Genomic DNA, 25237 nt, shown 5'->3' with positions numbered 1-25237 from the left:
CTTTCACAATAGCACCGATTAGTTCTCGCAGAGAGTGTTCCTCAAATGTGATGTGTGATTAAATTGTTGGCAAATGCTTGTGAAGTTCCTAATACTTAAGGGCTGTAGCATTATTATTGTGAACAGACCAAATGGGACAAGTCAGCTTTGGAGTTGTGAACCTACACCTGGACAGGAGGTTACTGAAACAATACAAATACTAATTCACTAGAAAGCTGTGGATTCTAACTTGCAAATAATTTAGTCCAGGAAACTCCCAATAACACATGACAGTCTTGCAAGATGTTTCCTTCAAACACCATGTCAATCAGACATAAACATTGATTCATGACATTTGGAAGCAGCTGCCTTTTACAGGAAGACAATGAAACTTCAAATTGCATTAAATATAGCTAGCTTATATACTTACCTGTCATCCACAAATTACTGGCAGACATTTGGAGCTGATATTTCCTTACATGGTCAAAAACAAATCAGGTCATAAGTAATAAAGAGAAAAGAAGTTTGATCTGGATGAGGAAATAGCAAGTAGATCCCCAAATGGGTCAATGACTGAAGTCCATCAAAGCCATTTGTGACTGTGATTATGGTTATTCAAAAGTGATGGCGTGTGTAGGTTCATGTGAATGGACTTTGGAATGTTGAGCTCTCTTGGCAAAAATGCGTACAGCCTGGGAGCCATACAATATCCATAGATATCACCAAAATGCCAGATATTAACTTAGTATATGTCTATCTCAACACTCTTGATCACTACTAATTATATATGATACATCTTTCCAGAGCATAAAGCTGGAGTCAGAAATAACTAGGTTTAAACATAATGTGATGTCTCTAAGACACTTTGCTTCATGTTTTATATATATATATATATACATATAGAGAGAGACATGTAACAATCCCTTCACTTGCCTTCTTTAGGGATTTGGGACATGCATGCACACACACCTGGCATGAATTTGAAGCCACTGGATATAGGACTCCAACTACACAGTTGGCCATGTGGGATATCATGCCTTAGCCTCCATGCCACCTGCTTGCCCTCATGTTGTCTTATTTCCATAAGCTTTAAAATGGAGATGAGAGTGGTAGCAACGTCTTTGGGTTATTATAAAATTTGATTTTTAAAATCAAGTAATATATGTAAAATACTTTTGGGCAGCTAAAATTTAGAATCTGGTGGGATGGAGAATTTGATAGGTCATTGTACAATATATTTTCCTAAAACATGTATATTAATTCATTCTGCAAAGAATGGGAAAACTTAAGCAGGTTTGTGGGCTGGTGCTGAGCCTGGGCTCAGTGATCCAGACTAGAAATTGGTTTTTGTGTCAGCTTCAGTGGCTAGAAGCCTCAGTCTAAGGAACGAGGGTGAATCATTAGGGTAAGAAGACAGAAAATACAGTATCAAAGTCGGGGACAAGGGGCAATCTAGGGATAATAACATGACAGGAGAAAGTAAGAGGTCTGGAGCATGGAGTGCAAGGTCGGAAGAAGCTCAAAGGTACAGGAAGAAGACTTGAAGTGCATGATTATGAAAGATGATGCAAGTCCTGAGTTTTCTTTTAAGGAAAAATTTGTACCATTTGGTAGACCTTTAGTAACAATATTTTCACATAGAAGAACCTATGAAGAGCCTATGTGAAAAGTTCTCATAACCTTCATTGTTGAGGTATTTCCATCATGTCATAACTGCACTGATAGTGATTTGAAATCTAATGAACAGGCTTTTTGTTTTCCTTGACTACCACTGTGCGGAGTGGCAATCTAGACACTCACCAAACCCATTTTCTCTTCTTACTCTCCATACAGATCAAATATGTTTCCCAGTCTTTCTTTCTTTCCATTAAAGAAAGACTGAATAATGGAAGGAAAAATGGTACACAGTATTTCCAGGCTGGGTGCATAAAATACTTCTACTTGGATTTTCAGGCTCCCTCCTCCTTTTGGCTTGCTAAAATGACATTCGCATTTATGGTGATGTTGAGAAACACATGTTAAAGATATCAGAGCTTAAACATGGAGGGAGCATAGGCCTTTGATTCACTCCCTGGAGGACAGCACCCAACCAGGAATGTTAAAAGGAACTATTGTATGAGTTTAATGTGTCAAGCCAAAGAAATGTTAGGGCTTGTTGTATCAGCTAATGTTACCTTCAGTCACAAAGCTACTTAATGAACATATTGGGATTTGGGTAAACACAATAAAAAACATCTTTCTCTTCCTTGTCTGAATTCAGAGCCAATGGGAAGATTATCATTGGAGCTAGTCAGATGGGAATGAAATAGTTAGCTTTACCATTTGAAATGTAACCAAATGGACTCATTAATATGCTTTGCTCCTCCCTCTCCAGTCTCGACCTTGGAATTGGCATTTTTAAAGCACATACACTCATTTGGATTACAGCATTACTCTGTACCAAGGTAGAGGAGTGAGAAAGAGTCCAAGCTATTAGGTTGCATAGTTTTACCACAACTTAGAAGTATGGACCAATAGTTTTTCCTCTCATGTAGATGATAAATAAAGGTTGACCAAGAAGACAAGGAGTATTACTCTAATAGATGTCTGTGCATGTCAAGTCAGGATTGAAGTTCATATCTACAGACACAGACAGTCCAGGTTGATAAACTATTCATAGTCTAGTGGGCACAATATGTATTCCTTTTGGAATTCACTTTATTATCATGGGCCTTCTAGTGAATATGTTTAAAAAAACTTTCCAGACATACTCTTGAATTTTTGTCTCTTGTCAGTCTAGATTTGTCCACAGTGAAAGTCATTCTCTTCATTGACTGAGTGGCTGTGGGAGAGATGTTTGTAGAGTGGTTAAGAATGACACATATCTCCAGCCTGTCAGACCAGCTGGATCAATCTTCAGAAGTCAGGAGATAGCATGTCCAGGTCAGGTTAACTTCACAGCTTGCTATCCCTGTATAACCTGGGTGCCAATAGATTATGTCATTTTTCTGTAGAGAATTTTCCATCATAATTATAATTGATTTGAGTTGCCACGCCAACTGCATGTGCACAAACTGGCTATTATTAAAGCCCCAAAGTCAGAATAGGCAATAAGATGTATCACCTAGTCATATTAAAGAATGCAAATTTGATCTCACTCACACTTCTTAGAGGATCTGTCAGTTTATAAATCCTCCAGCTCTTTGTTTTGTTGCCAAATGGAATGAACCATTATTACAGCTTTCAGTTGGGGAAAGTACCTTCAAATTAAAGGCTATATTCCTAAAGTAGTGACGATTTCAGAGAGACATGCTTGGCTTATTATAATTCTGTTTGTGGACTGAATCTATAAAGGAGAAAAATAGCATTGACTTTGGGTTTAAGATCAGACATTAGAACTAGTATATCTATATAAGCCATTTGGTGTGCAGGGGTAGCTTTGAGCTCTCTGCCAACTCAAAAACACAGCTCGTTAGATACTAAATAGAGTAAGAAACTTAGAGGTGATCTGTAGTTGGAACAGGGTATCAATAAATGAAAGTCAATCCAAATAATCAAAAGATCTTTTATTCTGGTGATTGGGTAAAGGTCAGGAGATTAGAATCTTTTGAGCTAAGAAAGTTAACATGGAACTCATCAACACCTGGGATACCAGTATTTCATAACAACTGACCACCCAGAAATAAAAGAAAAATGAATAAAATGTTAATTATTATTATTAACAACAGACTTAGATTTTCAAAGCTCTTTGCATAAAGAGCACCTTAAGTTTTTCTTTTTTTTTTTTTTCCCCTTAAAGACAGTGTTTCTTTCTGTTATGAGCTTCCTGCCTTCAGTCTCCCAGGTGGGACTACAGTTTATGCCACCACATTCAACATGTTTTAAGACAGAGTCTCTCTAAGTTGCCCAGGCCAGCCTCAAATTGGCAGTTCTCCTGAGTCACTGGGGTTACAGGTACTTGCCACTGTGCCTGAAGGCCATGTTCTATAAAATTCTATAAACATTTATGTACCAAATATTATTGTATTACTTCATTTGGTTTTGTAGCAATCTGCAGAGGAAGAGAAAAAAGTGGGATATATTTAACAAATGTAAGAAACAAAATGTGAGCCATTTCTGTGTATGCTGATCTCCCTGGGGACTGTAGGAGGACTCAAATTGTCCAACACAAGCATAGAAGGTCTCAAACAACTCCAGAAAGACCTGGAAAAATGATCTGAACTGATTTTCTGTGAATACAATGGCCAAGATACTCTGTCCTACAGGCAGGAGAGTCAATGGAAGTCTGCAATTTATTTTCTGTACAGATTGCAAAATTGAATGAGATTAAATACAAACATTTAGGAATTGCAAATGACCACAAAGCTGTGGTCTGAGACTAGAAATACAAAAGTATCACTGACCATTTTCCCGAAGTTTTACAGCTGAGTTGGGTTTAGAAAAACTGCTCAACTTTTTATTTATTTATTTATTTATTTATTTTATTATTAGCTAAATAAATGTTGGTTAAGATGAGCTAAAATGTGACAGGTCATGATAAAGTTATTGAAACTTAGAATATGATGATATAGAAAACATCGGGTTGGTAAAATGGACACAAGAGTACAGTAGCAAAAGGGAATTATGCTTGAAATTTAGAAGCATATAAGTTTTTTATTATTAAAGCATACACCTGAAGAGATATGATATATTGTACATTTCAATTGGGTCAGTAAGTGGGTGAGGGAATTAGACTATAAAACAATATTTACAGTAGCATGAGGCATTGGGGAGACTTTATACTGAAACCATATTCACATATTTGGATGAACAAAACACATGTTCTCTTGCGTATTTATTTTTTAAAGTAATTGAAATAGTCATTATTGATATGCAGAAGGCTCCCAGAACTAGCATAAGAAGATAAGAAAAGTGATGAAACTAAGGCAGATTGGATAAACAACTTCATGGAAATAAGGCAACTCATTAATTTGAGCTTGACCTTCATAAGTCTCTTCATCCTGGACACTTATTAGGAAGCCATGTGGATGTTGTCTCTTAACCACAGACAAAAGTTGGTCTCTATTTGTTAAAGTCATGCTTCACACCATTAATTCAGACGGCTACAATTCTAGGTCTCTATACAATTGGGAGACAAGGAAGCTCAAAAACAGTTCAATATAGTTCATGTCCATTTTGTTATAAAGTGATTCATGAGACTATAAAAATCTGAGTTATAGAAATATGAAATAATAATTTACAGGATACCTTTATATATCAGAACATGAATTATATTCACATATCTGCTATTAGATTTAGCTTAATATCATCTCCACTAGTTCATGTGGGGAAGTAGAATAATTCCCATTTAAGAGAGAGACCAGGTCATAGAGAGGTGATAGTCACACCCAGTACCTGACTATCAGAAAAACTAGTTTTCAATTCACCAGCTACTCGCCTATAAAGGTAGATGGATCAGATTCTAGTGGATTAATCCAGGGGTGTAAAAAATACAGTAGATAGCCCAGTTCTTGTCTGTTTCTTTATACTAGTGTAATATCTGCCAACTATGTATCTTTTGACTTGAAGATGTTTCACATCTCAGGGAGTGAAACAGGCCACTAAAGAAAGTTTCAAAAATCATTACTTTTTCAAAAAAATTATTATTTATGTTTAATCACTATATATCATTATAGCATATTAGTTTTCCCAGCATAAATACAATGCATTTTAATCCAGTCAAAGTTATTATCATTCACATTATTATCAGCAGATAATTTTCATTTCCGGGTCCCTTAAATGTTTTGCTTTTTTCTTTTTCCTCCTGATTCCTTCCTTCTCACCCTCCCCCATTTAACACCCTTCTGCTACACTGCCTCTAGTATTCAAAGTTGCTCTCCACCAGCAGTGTAGGAGAGCTCCCTTTCACTAAGACCTCACGAGCACTTATTCTTTATTTTTTTAATCTTAGCCATCTGACTGAGGTTAGGTGGTATCTCATCATGGTTTTGATTTGCATCTCCCTTATGATGAGGGATATTGAACATTTTTTCATATACTTTTTGGCCATTCATATGTCCTCCTCAGAGAGTTGTTTGTCCATCTTTTTATTGGCGTGTTTTTTATTGGGGGGGGGGTGTAGGCTGCTTGAGTTCCCTATATATTTTGGTTATCAGTCTCTTATCCAAGGGAGAGTTTGCAAATATATTCTGAGGTTGTCTCTTCACTCTTATTATTGTTTTCTTTTGCCATGCAGCTTTTTAACCTGATGTAATCCCATTTATCTTTTCTGGGGATTATTGCCTAGGCTTGGGGGCCTTATTTAAAGAATTCTGCCTATTCCAATGTCTCCAAGAATTTCTCCTGTGCTATCCATCAGTAGTTTTATAGTTTGGGGTTTTAGGTTTAGATATTTGATCCATATCGAGTTGATTTTTGTTAATGGGGAAAGATAAGGGTCCAGCTTTGTCCTTCTGCAGGGCAAATACCCAGTTTTGGCACACTGATAGCTAGACTAATTCAGAAGAAAAGAGGAAGGAATCAAACAAATAAAATGAGCTAGGAGATGGGCAATATTATAACAGACATACAGAAATACAAAAGATGACTAGAAAATATTGGGACTAGCAGTTGGCGTAACGGCTACATTGCTGATCTCCCATGTAGTTGACTGTGGGTTGAGTCTCGGACCTGGTGGCTTAAACTCATGCAGGGCGCATGTGCATGCATGCCCAAGATCTTGAAAGGAGAATGGAAGAGAAGAGATTGTGGTGTAGCCATCCCCCCTGGGGGGTGATTTCTCACTTTCTGTCTCTCTGTCTCTCTCTGACTTTCTGGCGAGCACACACACCCTATAGCAAAACCTGCTCCACAAAAGAAAAGAAAAGAAAAGAAAATGCCAACAAACAAGAAAACCTGGGTGAGATAGACAAATTCCTGGGCACATCTAAACTACTAGGATTGAATTAGGCAGACATAGAAAGCCTGAATAGACCAATAATAAGCAATGAAATTTGATCAGTATTAAATAGCGTCCCAACAAAGTAAAGTCCAGGTCCTGATCGCTTCACCTCTGAATTCTACACAATTTTAAAAGACGAGCTAACCCCTATTCTACTCAGATTAATTATAAAGATCCAAAAGAAAGGGACGCTTCCAAATTCATTTTATGAAACCTCCATCACCCTCATTCCTAAAACAGAAAAGGACAAAACAAAAAAGAAAACTACAGACCAATGTCTTTCACAGATGTTTTACAGAAGGGATGAAATCTTGGCTAGCAGCCATTCTGCCACTTTGAAAATGTTGAAAAATCAGTAGCAAAGGCTTAGTTAAAGCTTAAAAGAAGTAAAAACAGGGCAATAAGCCACCTGCCGTGACAGGAGGTCCAGGGGCAGTAAATTCAGAAGGTGGTTTTCATGTACAGTGTATAATTTGGGTCCTGACAGAGTCAGATGAGGAATAGGCCTATATAACTATTGATCCACAGAGCTATCAGGGACATCATTTAACTTGATGGCTTGTGTTGGTCCCTTAGGATGTGGAGTCAGCTTTAACCTGCAAGGAAAAAAAAAAAATTAAAGGTAAACGAAAAGAATAGAAAGGAAAAACTATGGAGAGTCTTCCATACCCTCCCTTTTAATAAGATACGTTTCCAAGTGACCCCAGTTTTCAGCTGTCATGTTAGAGTTGGTTTATTTCATTCATTTAATTTCCTGATTATATTGAGAAATACCTATCACTTAACATTATATTAGACATTTACACATATATCACCAACACCCAGGATTTGGTAGTGATAGGAAACAAAGGGAAGGAGTACCGCCCTTTCTTCATCCTTAGCCTTCATAGTTCGGTGCTTTTAAGTCTGGTCTTGGCAGCCTTTTCCATCTTCACAATTTCTCTTATGACTCCCAAATCTGTAGTCTGAGTCTGTACCCTTTTCTTTTACTATCCAAATGCATAGTGAGTATCTCTACTTGATTATCATGAAAATTTCCAACAACAAAAAAAATGCCCAAACCATATTCATCTGCTTTTCTACCCCAACCTAATTATCTTCCTGTATCTTCCTTCTTGAGTTGTACCCATCTCTCCCTTCCACCCTCACCTGATGTGGTCTCCTCCTTAGGTCCTCCTTTGGATTCATTGCTGTTCCCTTCATCTTTACTGCTCCTCCTATGCTGGAGTGGTTGCCCCAAAATGTAGAACAAATGAATTCATTTGTTCAATCCATGTTGTTGAGCACCTGCTGTATGCAAGACACTAAATATGCAGTCATGAATGAAACAGATGAGATCCCTGTCTTCCCTCATGGAAATCAGGTTATTTTTCTCAGCCAAACCTTTAGTGGCTCTCATGGTCTTGGAGATCAAGTCCAACCTTTTAGCTAGACACATGAGACAATTTCGAAAATGAAAATTTCTCAGTTCATACCTAACCACTACCCCTTTACATTCTTAACTTCAATTATATGCAAACAAAACTACTCATAGTTTATGAAACATGTTATAGTACTCCTCCCTCTGTGGATATGTTAGCCAGTCCATCAAGATCCTGCAAAGTTGTTTTCTATTTTTTTATCATCACTATACCTTGTAATACTTGCTTGTCTACATTTCTTCCCTCTCTAAGTTATTTGACCTACTTTGACTCTTTATAAATTTATAATTTCTTATTTACATTAAATTGTTTTACACACTTGTGACATGATGTAGTTTTTCAATATGTGCACACAGTGTGTGATAATCAAACCAAGGATATTACCATGGTCTTCAACAAAAAACAGTTCATTATGTTATGCACCTTCAATTTTAGTTCTAATTGTTTATGTTTATGCATATATATACACACACACACGAATACACACATAAATTTTATACATATGTGTGTATATATATGTACACACGCACACACACACATACATACGTAATTGGCAATTCCTTTTTTTTTAATTTTCCAATTTGCTAGAGGGTTTGTGTGCTCATTGGAAACAGAGAGAGAAGGAAAGTGAGAAATCATTCTCCATGAAGGATAATCATGCCATAAGCCCTTTCCTTCACCTCTCTCTCCTTTCAGTTTTGAGCATACAATGTGTCTTTTCAGGCTGCCAGATCTGGGACTCAAAACTTTCAACTATGTGTGATCTAGCCACCTTAATCACCATGGCATTAGCTGGTCCTCTCTCCCTCTCTCTTTTCTTACTCTGTTGTATTATACCTTTCCATAATTTATTTGCCTTGTTTGCATGTCTTCTTATGTCTGTTAAATGTGGTTTTTTTTTTTTTTTGAGTCTCTTTCCCACTCTCCAACCCTTAATCTCTCATGTAGTCTCTGGTATCTACACTTGCCCTCTCTACTTCTATGTCTTCAAATCTTTCAATATCTGCTGTAGAGCACAAACATTTGGTATATGTTAAGTGGTGATATACTGTGTTTGCCTTTATTAGTCTGGCTTATTCAATTAGCATTAAATCTTCTAGATTCCTCCACTTTGCATTGAATGACAGGATCTCACTGTTCTTTATGGTTGAGTAGTATTCCATTGGGTATATGTGTCACATTTTCTTAATCCAGTCATCAGTTGTTGGGCATTTAGACTGATTCCATGCTTTAGCTATTGTGAATAGTGCTGTAATAGACATGGCTGTGCAAGTGTCTCTTTAATTTATAGTGTAGTTGGTATACAGCACAATGTCTGAGACACAATAGGTACATTTTAGATGAACAGTTTTACTTAGACTAACTCATGATTGTCCTTCAGAGAGGAAGTTTTATCCTAATCAGTGAAGGAATGTACTAATTTTTATCTCATCCTAATAAACATTAACTATCATGTACTTAATTCTTCAACTGAATAATATTCAATCTGATGAATATGAGATCTGGTTAGTAATGAATAACAGTTGCCCATCTGGTTATTAGTTTTAACACCGTGAGTTTCAAGTACTGAAGATGCAAACTAAGGATAGTTAAATAAAAATAAGTAAGATGTTGACCTGAAAATGCAAGTGCCAGGAATTTTTTCAATTGCTGGTAGATGATGAATGTATGTTATTTATCAAGGATTTAAGTTCCTACTCTGTAAATACTGCTGTCCAAGACAATAAGGAGACCAGAAAGCAAGTTCTAATGGGTCACACTTTAATAGTGGTCCAAGAAAAATAACATGGTCCATGAAAATAGTGGTCTAAGAAAAAGGCCAGGAAACCTTAATTATCTTTATCTGGTTCTTGCTTATGGAGCTTGATAGACTAGGCATGTTGTGAGTGACATTTGTTTACTTCTGTATTCTCAGTATCAAGCATAGAACTCAGTATGTTGCAGGGCTCAATAAATTTTGAGTGAATGAATGAACAAATTAATTACTAATGGTAAGTAGAGAATACAGCCTAAAGGGTGAATACAAGTAAAATATGAGCATTTAACTTCAAGTAGGTATGGTAAACACATTTCTATTCCTTTGCTAGCTAAGATTTAATGGTAGTAATTGTCTGGAATGCTATGTTTTAGGAGTATCAAACTTAGACTGGGTTCAGTGGTTCATTGGTCAAATGGGAAGATTTGGGAGGAGAATATCACAGCTCTATTGCTATGAATTTGTCAATTCTAGAAATATGATTTCCTTCAACTTACAGAGCAAAATGGACATTTTGACAAATATCATAGGAAAATAGTTGCATACAGAATGGGTTGTGCTGGACAGAGACTTGATCTCCTATGTGAGTGTATAAGAGTGTATGCACTTGTGGGTGCAAGGAGAAAGACTATCTATCTATCTATCTATCTATCTATAAAATTTAAATTTTTTATTTATTTTTCCACTTAGAGAAAGAAAGAAACAGAGAGAGAGACTGAGACAGAAAATATAGGCACTCTCAACAGGGTCTTCATGCCACAATCCACCCCCAGTTTCAGTCAGCCCAGATCACAGGCATGTTCATCAATGCCTGCCATGCTTAAAAAGAGACTGCAGATGCAGCCAAGATCTTTTTTATGTGGGCCCAGTTGCATTACTGCTGTGACACCACCAATGAACGCTACCTTTGTCTTGATTCCTGAAACACTTACTTTTCACTTGTCCATTTCCTGATTTGCTATATTACACATTCGTTTCTGGAAAATGCATGCCTTATTTCTGAACATTTTTTAAAATAAAAGTTTTAGTGTATTGTTTCTGTCTCATGGAACCTTGACAGGTGACTTTAGAATCAATTGCTCAGTGGACTGGCCTAGAATGAACTCTCCCAAGAAACTTCCAATTATGGGTGCCCCTTCAGTATTTGTATTCTCCAAAAGTACTGACAGAAAGTGGATGTCTGCTGACAGATAAAAAGAGATATCATGAGTGTGTGATTTGGAAGTTACCCATACATCTCGGAGGGCAGAAATTGTGCTGTAGCAGAATGAATCTCCATGGCCTGATAGGTCAGGAAGTGAACACTTCTAAATCTTTACTGTATGCAGAAAGGTATTGCCCATTTCACCTGCCAAAGTATTCAGACCAAGTATAGACGTAGTCATAAAATGTTGCTAATGGGAACCAGCAGTTAGCGTAATGGCTATGTCGCTGGACTCCCACGTAGTCGACCGCGGTTCGCGTCCCGGACCCGGTGGCTTAAAACTCATGCCGGGCACGTGTGTGTGCGTGCCCAAGATCCCAGGAGGAGAATGGAGGAGAAGGGATTGCGGCGTGACCATCCCCCCTGGGGGGTGATTTCTCGCTTTCTGTCTCTATGTTTCTCTCTGTCTGTCTGGCGAGCGCACGCACCCTATAGTGAAAAAAAAAAAAAACCTCTCAAAAAAAAAATGTTGCTAAAACACAGGAGTGAACAATACAAGAACAATACAAAGGCTTGATCTTCCCCCTCATTCTTGAACTTTAGGAACAATTTCTCCTCTTTCTAAATGAAATTGCTAGTAATTATAAAACACCATGAAATTCACCTAGTTAATACTGAAGGGAACTAGGGGCCCACATGGTTGATTATGGAGAAAAAGAGAAAAACTGCTATTGTTAGGAGCTCCACTGTTTCTTACCTCTAAAGTTTATAGAACTTTATAGAATTTAATATTTAGACTAGAAAATCTACTGATGAATGAGGTTACAGGACTTGTATTGTTGGTTAAAGGTAAAATAGTGGAAAATTAAAGATAGTCATCTGAAAGTGATGAAATAGTTTACTGAAGGCTTGAGGATATATGACTACACAATATGCATGTCTGATTTGAGACTTGTATTTATACATGTGCCATCTTACTACATAGGTGTTGAGGGTTAAATACCTCTTGCCTTCCATTTAAAGTTGGCCACTGGGATAAATACAATCCTACATACTTCAGCATTCTTCTGAGGTATCTGTAATTGGATCAGAAGTTAGAAGACCCAAATTCTAGTCCAGGTGCTGCCCTGATACTAAACTCTGAGTGCCTCTGTTTTCTCATCTGTAAGATGGACACAATACTTATTCTGTATGTTTTGTTTTGTTTTTTTTATGAGCATGAAATGAACTTCACCTGCAAAGGAGCAGTACATGTTGAGACAAAGTCAGCCAAGAAAAATTCCAACTACATGAGTAGAAAATAATGAGATATCTCGGTGGTAAAATGGAATAATCTGATAATGGAGGTGGCTGGGGAAAGCAAAGTTTGGGTATAAGGCATGATGAGTCTTTCACAAACAAGACATTATGTAACTATTAGCAGAAGAATGGAGATATTTGAGTCAACAATATTTCTATAAGTCTACCTCCCATCTGGACACATGATGCTCTTACTAATCAGCAAAGAGAAGCAGAAGAGACCCGCTGTAATAGGTGACCTGTCTTGCATCTATTCCAACCCACTGCATGTGGCCACTGGCTGTGCTTCCATGCTCTGGCCTCCACATTTTAATGTGTCTCTCATCTAGGCTATAAATGCTCCCATTCTCAGGAACCTAACTTGGGAATTTAGCTGTATTCCAAAGATTTTTCTTATCTGTTTTTTGCTATGACATTAAGAAGTCCTAGTGGTCATTTATACTGAGTCTTTGAAGATAAAATGCTCTAAAATTTTGGTATGGTGCAAAACTGGGAAAGGCGTAGGGAGCATGGGGAGAGGAAGAAAGGAAAATAGGCCTTTCTTCTTATTTTTCTGAAATTTCAGAACAAGAAAAGAGAACATATGCAGCACCTGGGAAGGGAAGAAGCAACAATCATAAACCTTTGGGGATATACTTGTCCCCAGTCTTGGGTCTCCCTCTTAAAGCAAAAACCAGCTATTCAGAGAAAGATGAAATACTATGGAAACCTTGAGTACAGATTTAATGAAATGATATTTATAGTATACCATATTTCTGCAAGCAAGGAGTTCAACGTGAAGTTCAGTGCCACAGAGGAACTGGATTTGGCATGGAAGTTCTATCAGAAGAAAAGGTCTGCTGGAAGAACATGGTGGGCTTTAATGGGGCAGGTCAGGGCCGGTCAAAGACTGTTCATTCTATTCATGAATGAAAAGACAAATATAGAAAACACTGTGACTTTGTTTAGGAGGGATTTACTTGTGGCAGTAGTTCCAGTAAAGCAGCTTGGTTTGAGGTTTACATTTAGCATATGCATGGGACTTGATCCTAGGTATTGCTCCCTTGGCCAGCAGGAGTGGGGGTGGGGATAGAACTTGAGGGAGACTGTTGCCTTGCTGGACAGAGGCATGTGCATCATTGTTAAGCAGAGATGCTCTAGACTAATAAGGACCAGTGGACCACTTCTGTAGGCTCCAAGAGTTCAAGGGGATCTGGAGCAAAAAGGGTTTCAAGTACATTGACCCAAATGACTCATCTCAGGTCTCAGTGCCCCACTGCTTTCCTGAGTCTGGCATAGCAGACTTATCAGAGCTGAGAGTTCATCTTTCTCTGTAGCTTTGTTACTCTTATAATTAAGTCTTGGGCTTGATCCTTAACCTCCTCATCCCCCAGGAGATCAAGAGATCAGAGTGTCTTTACATATGTGAGGAAGGCCTTCTGATTTTCACATTTAATCTTCAATTAGTGATTAATTACACTTAGCCTTTTCTTGTCTTTCTCCATGACATCAGCATCACTCTGCAAGGCATTGGATTCCATTGTTTTTATAATCGCTACTTCCCCAGAACCTCTCAAAAGCTTAAGCAATTGCACCTGCTTTCAAGGGTGTCCTAACTCAGAATGTCTCTGATAAAAAGTTTCAACAATTAAACTGCTATGGCATTCCTATAGTTTTCTATCAGGGATTAGTCCTCATTGTCAGCAGATAAGCAGGTGATGTAGTTCCCAAACTGCATTTTAGTTCGACACTGTGCAACATTCCTGCAACAACTGTGTTGGGACTGATTCAAGGGAAATAGACAGATGGGGAGTTCTGTGCAGGACATTTACTCATGAGTGCTTTCATAAGGATTGGCACCGGTGGCAGAATAAATAGAAAGACTGTTGAACTGTGAGGAACCTCATCCACTTTCACAAAGAGCTCTGGAGCTTGGATGGCTTTCTTTCCTTGCCTTGAAGCAAGGGTTTGGGTCTTGAAACCCCCAACTGGATATGGGGCAAATAGGGGAGAAGTGAGCCTTTGGGTAAGCTACTAAGGGCATTGAGAGGGACTCAAATTCATCAGCAATCGGTACAACTGGGAGAATGGTTGCCTAAGCCCAGGAGGGAGACTGGACAGCACCTTATAATGTCCATTGCAGTTCCTGTATATGAGCAATAACCCAGTGAAAAATACAATGAGAAAGGAAATCTCATTAGTAATAGAAACAAATATCTCGATAAATGAAAATACTCATTTCTGAATAAGAAGACTTCATAGTAAAAGTGCCAGTTCTTTTCATATTAACTGGTTACATCATCCCCATATAGACCCAGGCATATGTAAGACTTTGTATGTGTATGGTACTTAAAAATCCTTGGAGAAAAGTAGGATATATTTAACAAATGGTTTTGAAACAAATGTCTAGCTAGCCATTTGAGGCAAAAGCTTAGATTTTCTACCACATACTACTAACCAAATTAAGTTCATAGGAACTCATATTTATTTATTTATTTAACTTATTATTATTTTTTTGAGAGGCTTTGCTATAGGGTGTGTGCACTCACCAGAAGGACAGAGAGCAAGAGAGAAAGAAAGTGAGAAATCACCCCCCCAGGGGGGATGGCTACACTGCGATCCCGTCTCCTCCATTCTCCTCTTGGGATCTCGGGCATGTACGCACACACGCCCAACATGAATTTAAGTCACTGGGTCTGGGACTCAAACCACAGTCAACTACATAGGAGTCCAGTGACATAGCCATTATGCCATATGCTGGTTCCCCAGAACACATATTTAAATAGGAATAAGAAAAAGGAAAGTAAAAAGAAGAAATCAATACAAATACTAAAGGAAAATATTAGGGTTTTCCTTAAAATTAGCTTTTGATGGGGAAGAGATTTAAGGTATGATCCTAAAGGTAGATCATACCAAGAAAAAAATAATAAATTAAATTTACTAAACAAAGACTATTTCTTCATAACAAAGAATAAAAATTTAAAAGCAAGTGACGAACAAATAATAAAATATTTGTAACAATAGATCTACTACTATCCTTGAAGTCTAAAGAACTCCTGTATTTAATAAAAAAAATCAAGTGCCCTTAAGAAAATGTATAAAGGATATTCACAAAAGGAGAAGAGTCAATAAACATAAGAAATTTCCAACTAGAAACGGAGTATATGCAATTAAGAATAATAAATAATGTTATTTATCACCTACAAAACAAATAAAGTTGTAAAAATGTTAATATTACTATTATCCTGAGTTTGGGAAATACACGTGCTTATATCTGGAGAATATAAACTGGTAAATTTATGTAGAATGTAAAGCCCACATAGATAGTGACTTTATGGTCTACATCCTCAAATTTTATGTTATTTGATCAAGCAGTTTCATTTCTAGGAATGAATTTTAAAGAAACCATCATTAACATTCACAAAGATTTCCTTACAATGATATTTATTATGTAATCATTCTTAATACCAAACATTGGAAACAACCTAAGTCTCATAATATGCATTTGTTGAATCAATAATGGCTTATTTATGTCACAAAATACTATGAAGCTTTTTAAAATGATGTCATAGAACAACATTTAGTTACACAGAAATACATACATAGAAGATGAGACACTCAAATAATTTCATTTTTTGCTAATGCATAGGAAGAAAATATACCCTGAAGGAATATACTTCAGAATATTATGGTGAGGGCCAGCAGGTGTCATGGAGGTTAAGGCTGCTGGATCCCACATGACCAACTACACAGTTTGAGTTTCAGAACTGGCAGTCTGAAAAACACATCGGATGCTTGTCTATGTATGCCCAAAATTCCAAGAGGAGAATGGAGGAGAAGGGATTGCAGTGTGACTATCCCTGCTGGGGAGTGATTTCTTGCTTTCCCTTTCTCTCTCTCTCTCTGACAAGCTCTTGTGCTGTATAACAAAAACAAACAAACAGAAATTATGGTCATTATTCCTACTTGTCCAGGTTTTGGATAAGATCAATCTTGATCTTTCTTTTAAAGACTTCATTTATTTATTTCCTGAAAGAGAGAGGGTCACCCTCAACAGAATCCTCACAAGCCATGATTTTTCCCTGGGCCCTCCTGCCCACCAAGATCACTGGTACAATGGTGGGCACGCTCAGCATGTTCAGATAGGCTGGGGGAGGGGGGTGGTGCATGGATCCAGAGCCTTTCCATATGGATCCGGCATCATAGAGCAGCGCCCCTACTGCCTGCACCATAATGGCTATATCTCAGTCTTCTTAAAAAAATTTTTTTCCTATATTTTCTACAATGTTCTGTGAATCAATGAATGCACTAAAAGTGGATGAGATAGTTCTATGCTACCTGGATGGTATTCTGATGACTTTAGAGGGATGGTTCTTATTAAGACAGAAAAAGAAAAGAAACTATAGAATCACGTGGATATCAAAGGTCCTTCTCTGCTAAACTTGGAGTGTAAATGATGTACAAAAACTTAAAAGAATAAACTCGAAACAAAGAATACATTTAATAAATATAACTCATATTTAGAAGACATTATAAATACAATGTTATTTAATCATTATTTTTAAATCTAAAATGTCTAGCATTAAAAAAAAAAGAAGAGAAAAAAAGATGGAAAAGAAAAAAAGATGTTAAAGCCAGAGAGTTAAAGCCCAAACTGAACCAAAGCTTTTAAAAAAAATGCTTAGTATAGGGAAAAGAACTTAAAACTAAGCATGGAATGAGAAGAAGAGAAACCCTTTGGCTGTGTGCTTGGCAGCACTGGAGCACCCTTGATGAATGATCAGTACAGTGCAAACTCCATCAGTCCTAGTTTACATTCATCTTTCCTGCCAAGAGGGACGATGCTGGGGCTATAAAAGGAAGAACAAACATGAGTAGGAAGGAACTGTGGCCCAACGTGAATGGACAGATCCGGGGACCTCCCTGCACTGGTTGAATTCTAATTTCCTGGCTGGAGCAGACGCATTTCTATGTCCTTGCACATGAGGGCAGGTCATGGCTAGTGCTTGTGGACTGGCTGTGAAGGGGGCTCAGAAAGAATTCAGCAGACAGGAGCTCGGTTAACACAGTTCCTTGTTTCAAAAAAAGAAAGCTGAGGCCCTTCACTTCAGCCTGGTGAGCAAGATTCTCAAATAGAATTAATCAAAGGGAAAGTTCTGAAGAAACCCAGAATAGAAAGCAAATAATCTCTATAAAACAAAGGTGAACTAAGTGAGGGGAAAAATAGTACAAATCAGAGAACAGATGAGATGTTTATGTCGACATTGTGCGGGTGATGAGGGATGAGAGAAGGTCAAGGAAGAATATTGATGCCACCTACACACACCTGGAGGTGTGTCAGAAGATGGTGTATAAGAGAAGTGGAATAAACCAGTTCTTTATTTAATTGTTTCAGGAAAAGTGCAGGGAAAAGGGCAATGCTGTGGACTAATTCTGGCATTCTAATCAAAGATGCAAAAACTGGCGATTCAGTGCAGGCACTAAAGCTTAAGAAATGAGTTGGAGAAGTCTGGAAACGCACCCCTGACCGAGGGTCTCACTGCACCCCTGGATTCTGTGTTAAGTCAGGTGATGGTACATTTCTTGCCAGTTGTCAATGTCTAATGGAAGAAAGATGATGAAATAACAAACACAATAGAAGAAGATGTACTGACTTGTAAGAAAAGAAAAATGAAAGCCATTATGAACACCCAAGTTCCAATCTTCCTCCCTCTCTCCTTTTTCCTCCCTTCCTTTTTTCTTCCCTTCCTTCCTTCATTTCTTCTTTTTATCCAAATATTTATTAAGCTATAAGCAAAGTACACATTATGCTAGACACAGTGAATATTCACTCACTTAACAAGTATTTACAGTGCTTGCTAGGCATTAAGGCTTCAACAGTGACAAAGACAGGCAAAGTCCCTGTTGTCATTGTGCTTAGAGTTTTTCCCATGGTGGTGGTGGCAGGGGAGGCAGAGACAATGATAAGCAAATGAGTATAAAGTCTGTGAAGCTGTGACATATGCTATGAAGAAAAATGAATCAGAGCAGGAAGATGGAGAACAAAGGTGGGTAAGGTGTGCTGGTGAGGGGAGGGCCTCTCTGAAAAGGTAAACTACATGTAAAGAACTATGTGAACTGAGGCCTGAGCTATGCAAAGATTTGGGAGTAGTGATTTCTAAAATTGGTATCTAAATGATGACTGGAAGTTTGCCAGGTGGTCAAAATAGGAGAGGAAAACTTCTGTGGATAGAGGGACTAGCTCGTGCAAAGTCCCAATGATGGGAAGGAGTATGACTCATCTAAGAGATTGAAGAAAGTTGTGTTTGAAATGTGATGAGAACAGCCAGAGACAAACTTGAAGACTGAGAAGACTGGAATGGGCCAAAAACATAGACAACCTTGTAAGTCTGTTCGGGGTCTGCACTCTCTGTTAATGGCAAAGAGGTGTCATTGATGGTTTCAAGCCGGCTTGTGACATAATTAAATTTTCACTCCAGTGGGCTCCACTTGGCTGCTGCAAGGAGCTCTGGCTGCAATTGGGAGCAGACAAGAGAAAAAGCCGGATGACACTGAGGAAGCTGTAATGGTAATGAAGCTGACAGCTTTGGGTGGCCTGAAGCAGACTAAAGACAGTGAAGTTTGAGAGACGGGGACAGATTAAGAAAGAGCTGGGGTGGGGGAGAAGAAGAATCAGCCTAACATGTAGATCACGGTTGACATCTGGTGGGTGGTGGTATGTTCGCCAAGGGGGAACATCTGGTTTTGAAGTGAGAGGAAGGTCTGGAAGTGTGTGGAGTTCAGTTTTGGAGTTCGAATGAGTTCAGATTACAAAATACATTTGGGCCTTCAGGTGACAATGTCAGGTAATTTGTGAGCATGAAGATAGGAGAAGTAACCTGGCAGTTATCAACATATATTTCAAAAACCAAGGAGAAGTAACCTGGCAGTTATCAACATATATTTAAAAAATCAAAAGGCTTTTAAGACCTGGGTTCAGATCCTTGTTTATTTATCTTTATTTTTAATTAATTAATTATCATTATTTTTCAGTTTGCTATAGGGTACATGCACTTACAGGAGAGAGAGAGAGAGAGAGGGAGAGAGAGAGAGAGAGAAAGAGAGAGAGAGAAGAAGTGAGAAAACATCCACTGGAGGAATAGCCACAGTACAATCCCTTCTCAAGATTTTGGGCATGCATGTACACATCCCCAACATATTTCTCAAGCCACCAGGTCTGGGATTCAAACTGTGAAGTAGCCATGTGGGATCCAGCCACCTTAATCTCCATGCCATGTAATTAATGGTGGCCATTAATTACAAACAAACAAAAATTAAAGTTTATTTATTCTGAGAGAGACACAGACAGGCAGAAAATTCCCAACAGAGTCTTGCTACCACTATCCACCTCCAGTCTCGGTCAGCTCAGGATCATGGGCACTCGTGGGCTCAGGGTACCGGGGAGATCTTCAAACACAAACCCCAATCTTCCCACATGAGTCAGCCTTGCAGAGAGTCGTACTTTACCACCACACCCCTGCCCAATCCCACGGTTTTCTTTTTCATTTTTCTTGAGAGAGTTTTTGCTATAGGATGCGCACACTCGCTGGAGAGACAGAGATACAAAAAGTGAGGAAACCCCCTCCCTCCCAGGGTAGATGACAACATGAAATCCCTTCTCCATTCTCCTTTCAGGATTTTGGGCACACATGGATACACATGTGGCCAGCATGAGTTCCAGGCCACTGGGTTCAAGACTCAAACCGTGGTCAGCCATGTGGGAGTCCAGCGATGTAAGCATTGCGTCATCTGCTGGTCCCAAATTTATTCATTTTTAAATGAGACAGCTGGATTAGATTTCATAGGTCTCTTTCAGATTTAAAACCCTGTGGCAGGAGTGAAAAATAAAAACTGCACTTTTAAGAAGGAAATTTTGGGAAGCATTCTCTGTACAAATTAAATAATTTTCAATTTGAAGTTGAAGTTGAGACTAACATCTACTTAGCTTTCTGGCAATAGAAATAAGACCAGATCCTTGGGGATGCTCTATACACAAGTCACAGGGAAAAGAAATACAGGTGCTAAGGGATGTGACCAAAGGCAAAGGGTCCTGGAGGGGAGAGGAAGAAAAATCTGTGTGAAATACGTACCTAGTTTGGTCAGGGTTAAGAGAGTACAAAGAGGAGATAAAATGAAAGAAAAAGGAAAATAGTTGAGACATATCATCTATGAAAAACAATTCTCAGGAACAATAAAAAAACTCCTATATGCTTAATGACAATAATAAAGGTTATAAAACAGGAAAAGTTGTCTGGGTGTGAGGAAAGCTTTGGGAAAGAGGAATGGCTGGGGCAGTGGATGGAGAAAAAGATCATTTGAGATGAGAAGCAACTGGTGTCAGTATTAAATGTGAAAACGGCACTGAAGTACTTGGAACAGGATATAATTCTATATACACACAAGAAATAATTACTACGTAAGCCTCTTCTGTTAGAGATGAACAACCGTCATTTTGATCAGTATGCTTTACTTGTTGTTTCCACTTAAAATCATAAAAAGGAAGATCAGACAAGGAAAAGTGTGTTTTGCAGCTTACACAATTCCCAAAGAAACAGCTGTGTTCACCTGTCACAAGTGGGGGAATTTGGGCAATCTTTCCAGATAATTTAGAATGATGCTATTTAGGTTCCTCTGCATATCTTTGCTAGGTCCATAGGGAACCTCTGGGTCTATCAATTCTGTTAAAGTCTCAGTTTGAAGATTCATTCCTGCAAGGGTCTTTGATCCATCAATGAGTGTCTGAATACCCTGTAGACACGAACAAATGTCATTTGAAGGAAAATAATGCTGAAAGGTGGGATGTGGGGAGGTGTCATCCTCTTTTAGGGTTTCCTCAGCTGACTCTGATTCAGGCCAATTAATTGGGAGAGAAAGAGGCTATATTCATGGGAAGGAAAACATATACTCATGTATATAATTTCCTGTTAGTCAGTTTATCCAGTGATAAGACTTTTCTCCACGACTGATCATCAGCCTGGGGTGGAACTAGAAAGCCTAGGAGATGTCAGTTTAGGTTCTTCCTTGTCTCCACTGGGCAGCTCCTAAGCAGAGTCCTGGCTGCCAAGTGTCATCAAAGCCTGCTCTCTCCTTTTGGGTTTCCCCACTCTTAGCTTCTGCTTACTTTCACCCTGTTCTCTGTCTCTTTCTCTCTCTCTCTTTTTTTTTTTTTTTTGAGTGATTTTTGCTTTAGTGTGTGTGTGCACTCGGCATGTGTGCTCACCAGAAAAACAGAGACAGTAAGTGAGAAATCACCCCCCAGGGGGGATGGCCACACTGTAATCCCTTCTCCATTCTCTTCTCAGGATCTTGGGCACGCATGCACACGTACCCGGTGTGAGTTTAAGCCGCTGGGTCTGGAACCACAGTCGACTATATGGGAGTCCAGCAATGTAGCCATTAAGCCATCTGCTGGTCCCATCACCCTGTTCTCTTTATACTCTTTCACCTATACATACACCTATTTGAACAACCGTACCTTAAGGACACTTTTGAAAACTGTTACTTTTGAAGAATGCGCTCCTTCTGCCGCTGTGGCTATGGAAAAGCACATCCTTTCTCTCTGTTATTCTTTTCTTGTTTGTGTTGTCTGTGCTTTTTCCTTCTTTTACTTCCCCATGCCTAGGTGGATAGTCAAGACAGAAGAGGCTAATACCTGCAAGGAATTCATTCCAACTTCTCTCTTCCTCTACTTGGAACCCTGAGTCAAACGGAATGTTAGAATGTCTCTGGAGGAGTTTTTCCCTTTCTCTGGGGTGGCAGAGTCACATTCTACATGTGGCAGGCACATGGCTGCATGGTCTGCCTTTGCGTAGGATTGGATGTTGATTGACAAGGCACCAATAGCAACTTATTTTATATTCCCAGAGCTCGGCTAAGTGTGCGCCTTACCAGGTGGCAAAGGCTGGACCGAAGGCCTGGAGAAACTCGGAGCGTCTGGGTGAGTTTTGATATTTAATTTTGCTCTGATCCATTTGAGAGGCAGGGAGGGAAGACTGTGGGTGGTACAGAGCCTCTGGGGTGTAAGTGACACTCTGAAAGCATTCCCTCCTTCCTCTGTGGCTGCTCCCTGATCTAACAGAAATAGAAAGCCCCATAGAAAACTGCTAAGCTTTAAAGTCTAACTGGTGTGTTTGGCGAATTGGGGCGGAGGGGTGGGAGCACACTTCCCAACTGTTAGAAAGACCCCCAACATGGAAGTAAGAAAAAATACTTGAAAATACCTACAGACATATTAAAATAAATAGGGCCGTCTTGTCTTTTTCCTTCCTGACAAGATTTTTCATGTAAAAAAAAAGTGATTATTCCACACAAGCATAATCACTGTGCCTGGGAGTTCTGAGGACTCCACTAACATCTGATGAATTCAAGACGGGCTCGGAGGCTTTGCTGATGGAGAAGTGCAGAGAAGGATTCCTGTACGGTCCCATGTACTGTACCCTCTGCGCTTACCATATTTACAGCGTCTAAGGTGCTGTGCAGTGAAACAGATGTCATCGTTTTTTAATTGTCCCATAAAGAAAAGGGAAAAGAGAATCACCTATTAAACTATGACGTGCCTTTCATAAGATGCATCCTGATTTAAAAGTTAGTACGCGGGCAGTCTTAGAATAGATGAACTGCAAATTCTATGCTTCAGACACATTAAAAAAGGTCTGTAAATCTTAAAAAGAAAGAGAGACTGCCTAGGAGTGACTTTGACCTTCTCCATGTTTGTTATGCACTCTGGAAAAGTAGCATTGTCCCCTAATCCCAGAGATGAGTAGATTTGTGAAGGAGATGCTGTATGCTTTTTAGACACTTCCGTCTTTCTGAATTTGTGCTCTCACACCCATGACTGTCCAGGCTGTGTGTGTGTTTGGCGAAAGTTCTCCAAACTCTTTTCTTTTTTTATTTTCCTACATCAAAACTTAACTGTCCTGGTTCCCATTCTCTTAGGCCTTTGTTAGGTAACTAGCTAGTTATTCTGGGACTGAATATTGATAAGCCAATAACAAGAAACACATTTTACAGTTTATTGCTCTCAAGAAACACATTTTACAGTTCGTTGAGACCTTATTGAAGCTCTTTAATCTTAAGAATGATTAGTGATAGACAAAAATATAACTAAGAAAATATTTTACCTAGAAGACAATATTCTTTAAATCAGCATATATACATACCAGCAGGTTCTAAAGATTTTACCAGGTTAGTATTATATACATTGGGTTGTCAGAATAGTCATGACATGTTTTACATAGAAAAACAGAAAATATACTGCACAACTTTTCCAACAACCCAATAGACTTACAAAAGAATCTATGGCAGGCTTAGCAAATATAAGCAACTGTTCCCCACCTCTGAGCCCATGCCACACACCACTGTTGGAACATGGCCGATTTTCTTATGGAACTGAGGGGTGACTTCGGAATCTTCCTTAGCATCATTATACCACATGAGTGGAGTTGACACTTGAAAGAAGCTTATTTTCCAGCTTTGGTTTCTAATAGGCATGGATGTCTATCAGGCTAAGTGTGCGCCTTACCAGGTGGCAAAGGCTGGACCGAAGGCCTGGAGAAACTCGGAGCGTCTGGGTGAGTTTTGATATTTAATTTTGCTCTGATCCATTTGAGAGGCAGGGAGGGAAGACTGTGGGTGGTACAGAGCCTCTGGGGTGTAAGTGACACTCTGAAAGCATTCCCTCCTTCCTCTGTGGCTGCTCCCTGATCTAACAGAAATAGAAAGCCCCATAGAAAACTGCTAAGCTTTAAAGTCTAACTGGTGTGTTTGGCGAATTGGGGCGGAGGGGTGGGAGCACACTTCCCAACTGTTAGAAAGACCCCCAACATGGAAGTAAGAAAAAATACTTGAAAATACCTACAGACATATTAAAATAAATAGGGCCGTCTTGTCTTTTTCCTTCCTGACAAGATTTTTCATGTAAAAAAAAAGTGATTATTCCACACAAGCATAATCACTGTGCCTGGGAGTTCTGAGGACTCCACTAACATCTGATGAATTCAAGACGGGCTCGGAGGCTTTGCTGATGGAGAAGTGCAGAGAAGGATTCCTGTACGGTCCCATGTACTGTACCCTCTGCGCTTACCATATTTACAGCGTCTAAGGTGCTGTGCAGTGAAACAGATGTCATCGTTTTTTAATTGTCCCATAAAGAAAAGGGAAAAGAGAATCACCTATTAAACTATGACGTGCCTTTCATAAGATGCATCCTGATTTAAAAGTTAGTACGCGGGCAGTCTTAGAATAGATGAACTGCAAATTCTATGCTTCAGACACATTAAAAAAGGTCTGTAAATCTTAAAAAGAAAGAGAGACTGCCTAGGAGTGACTTTGACCTTCTCCATGTTTGTTATGCACTCTGGAAAAGTAGCATTGTCCCCTAATCCCAGAGATGAGTAGATTTGTGAAGGAGATGCTGTATGCTTTTTAGACACTTCCGTCTTTCTGAATTTGTGCTCTCACACCCATGACTGTCCAGGCTGTGTGTGTGTTTGGCGAAAGTTCTCCAAACTCTTTTCTTTTTTTATTTTCCTACATCAAAACTTAACTGTCCTGGTTCCCATTCTCTTAGGCCTTTGTTAGGTAACTAGCTAGTTATTCTGGGACTGAATATTGATAAGCCAATAACAAGAAACACATTTTACAGTTTATTGCTCTCAAGAAACACATTTTACAGTTCGTTGAGACCTTATTGAAGCTCTTTA

This window comes from Tupaia chinensis, unplaced genomic scaffold, assembly GCF_000334495.1.
Source record: "Tupaia chinensis unplaced genomic scaffold, TupChi_1.0 Scaffold145484_1, whole genome shotgun sequence".
NCBI classification, from domain to species: Eukaryota; Metazoa; Chordata; class Mammalia; order Scandentia; family Tupaiidae; genus Tupaia; species Tupaia belangeri.
The sequence above is the reverse complement of the archived record's forward strand: the minus strand, read 5'-3'. Positions refer to the sequence as shown.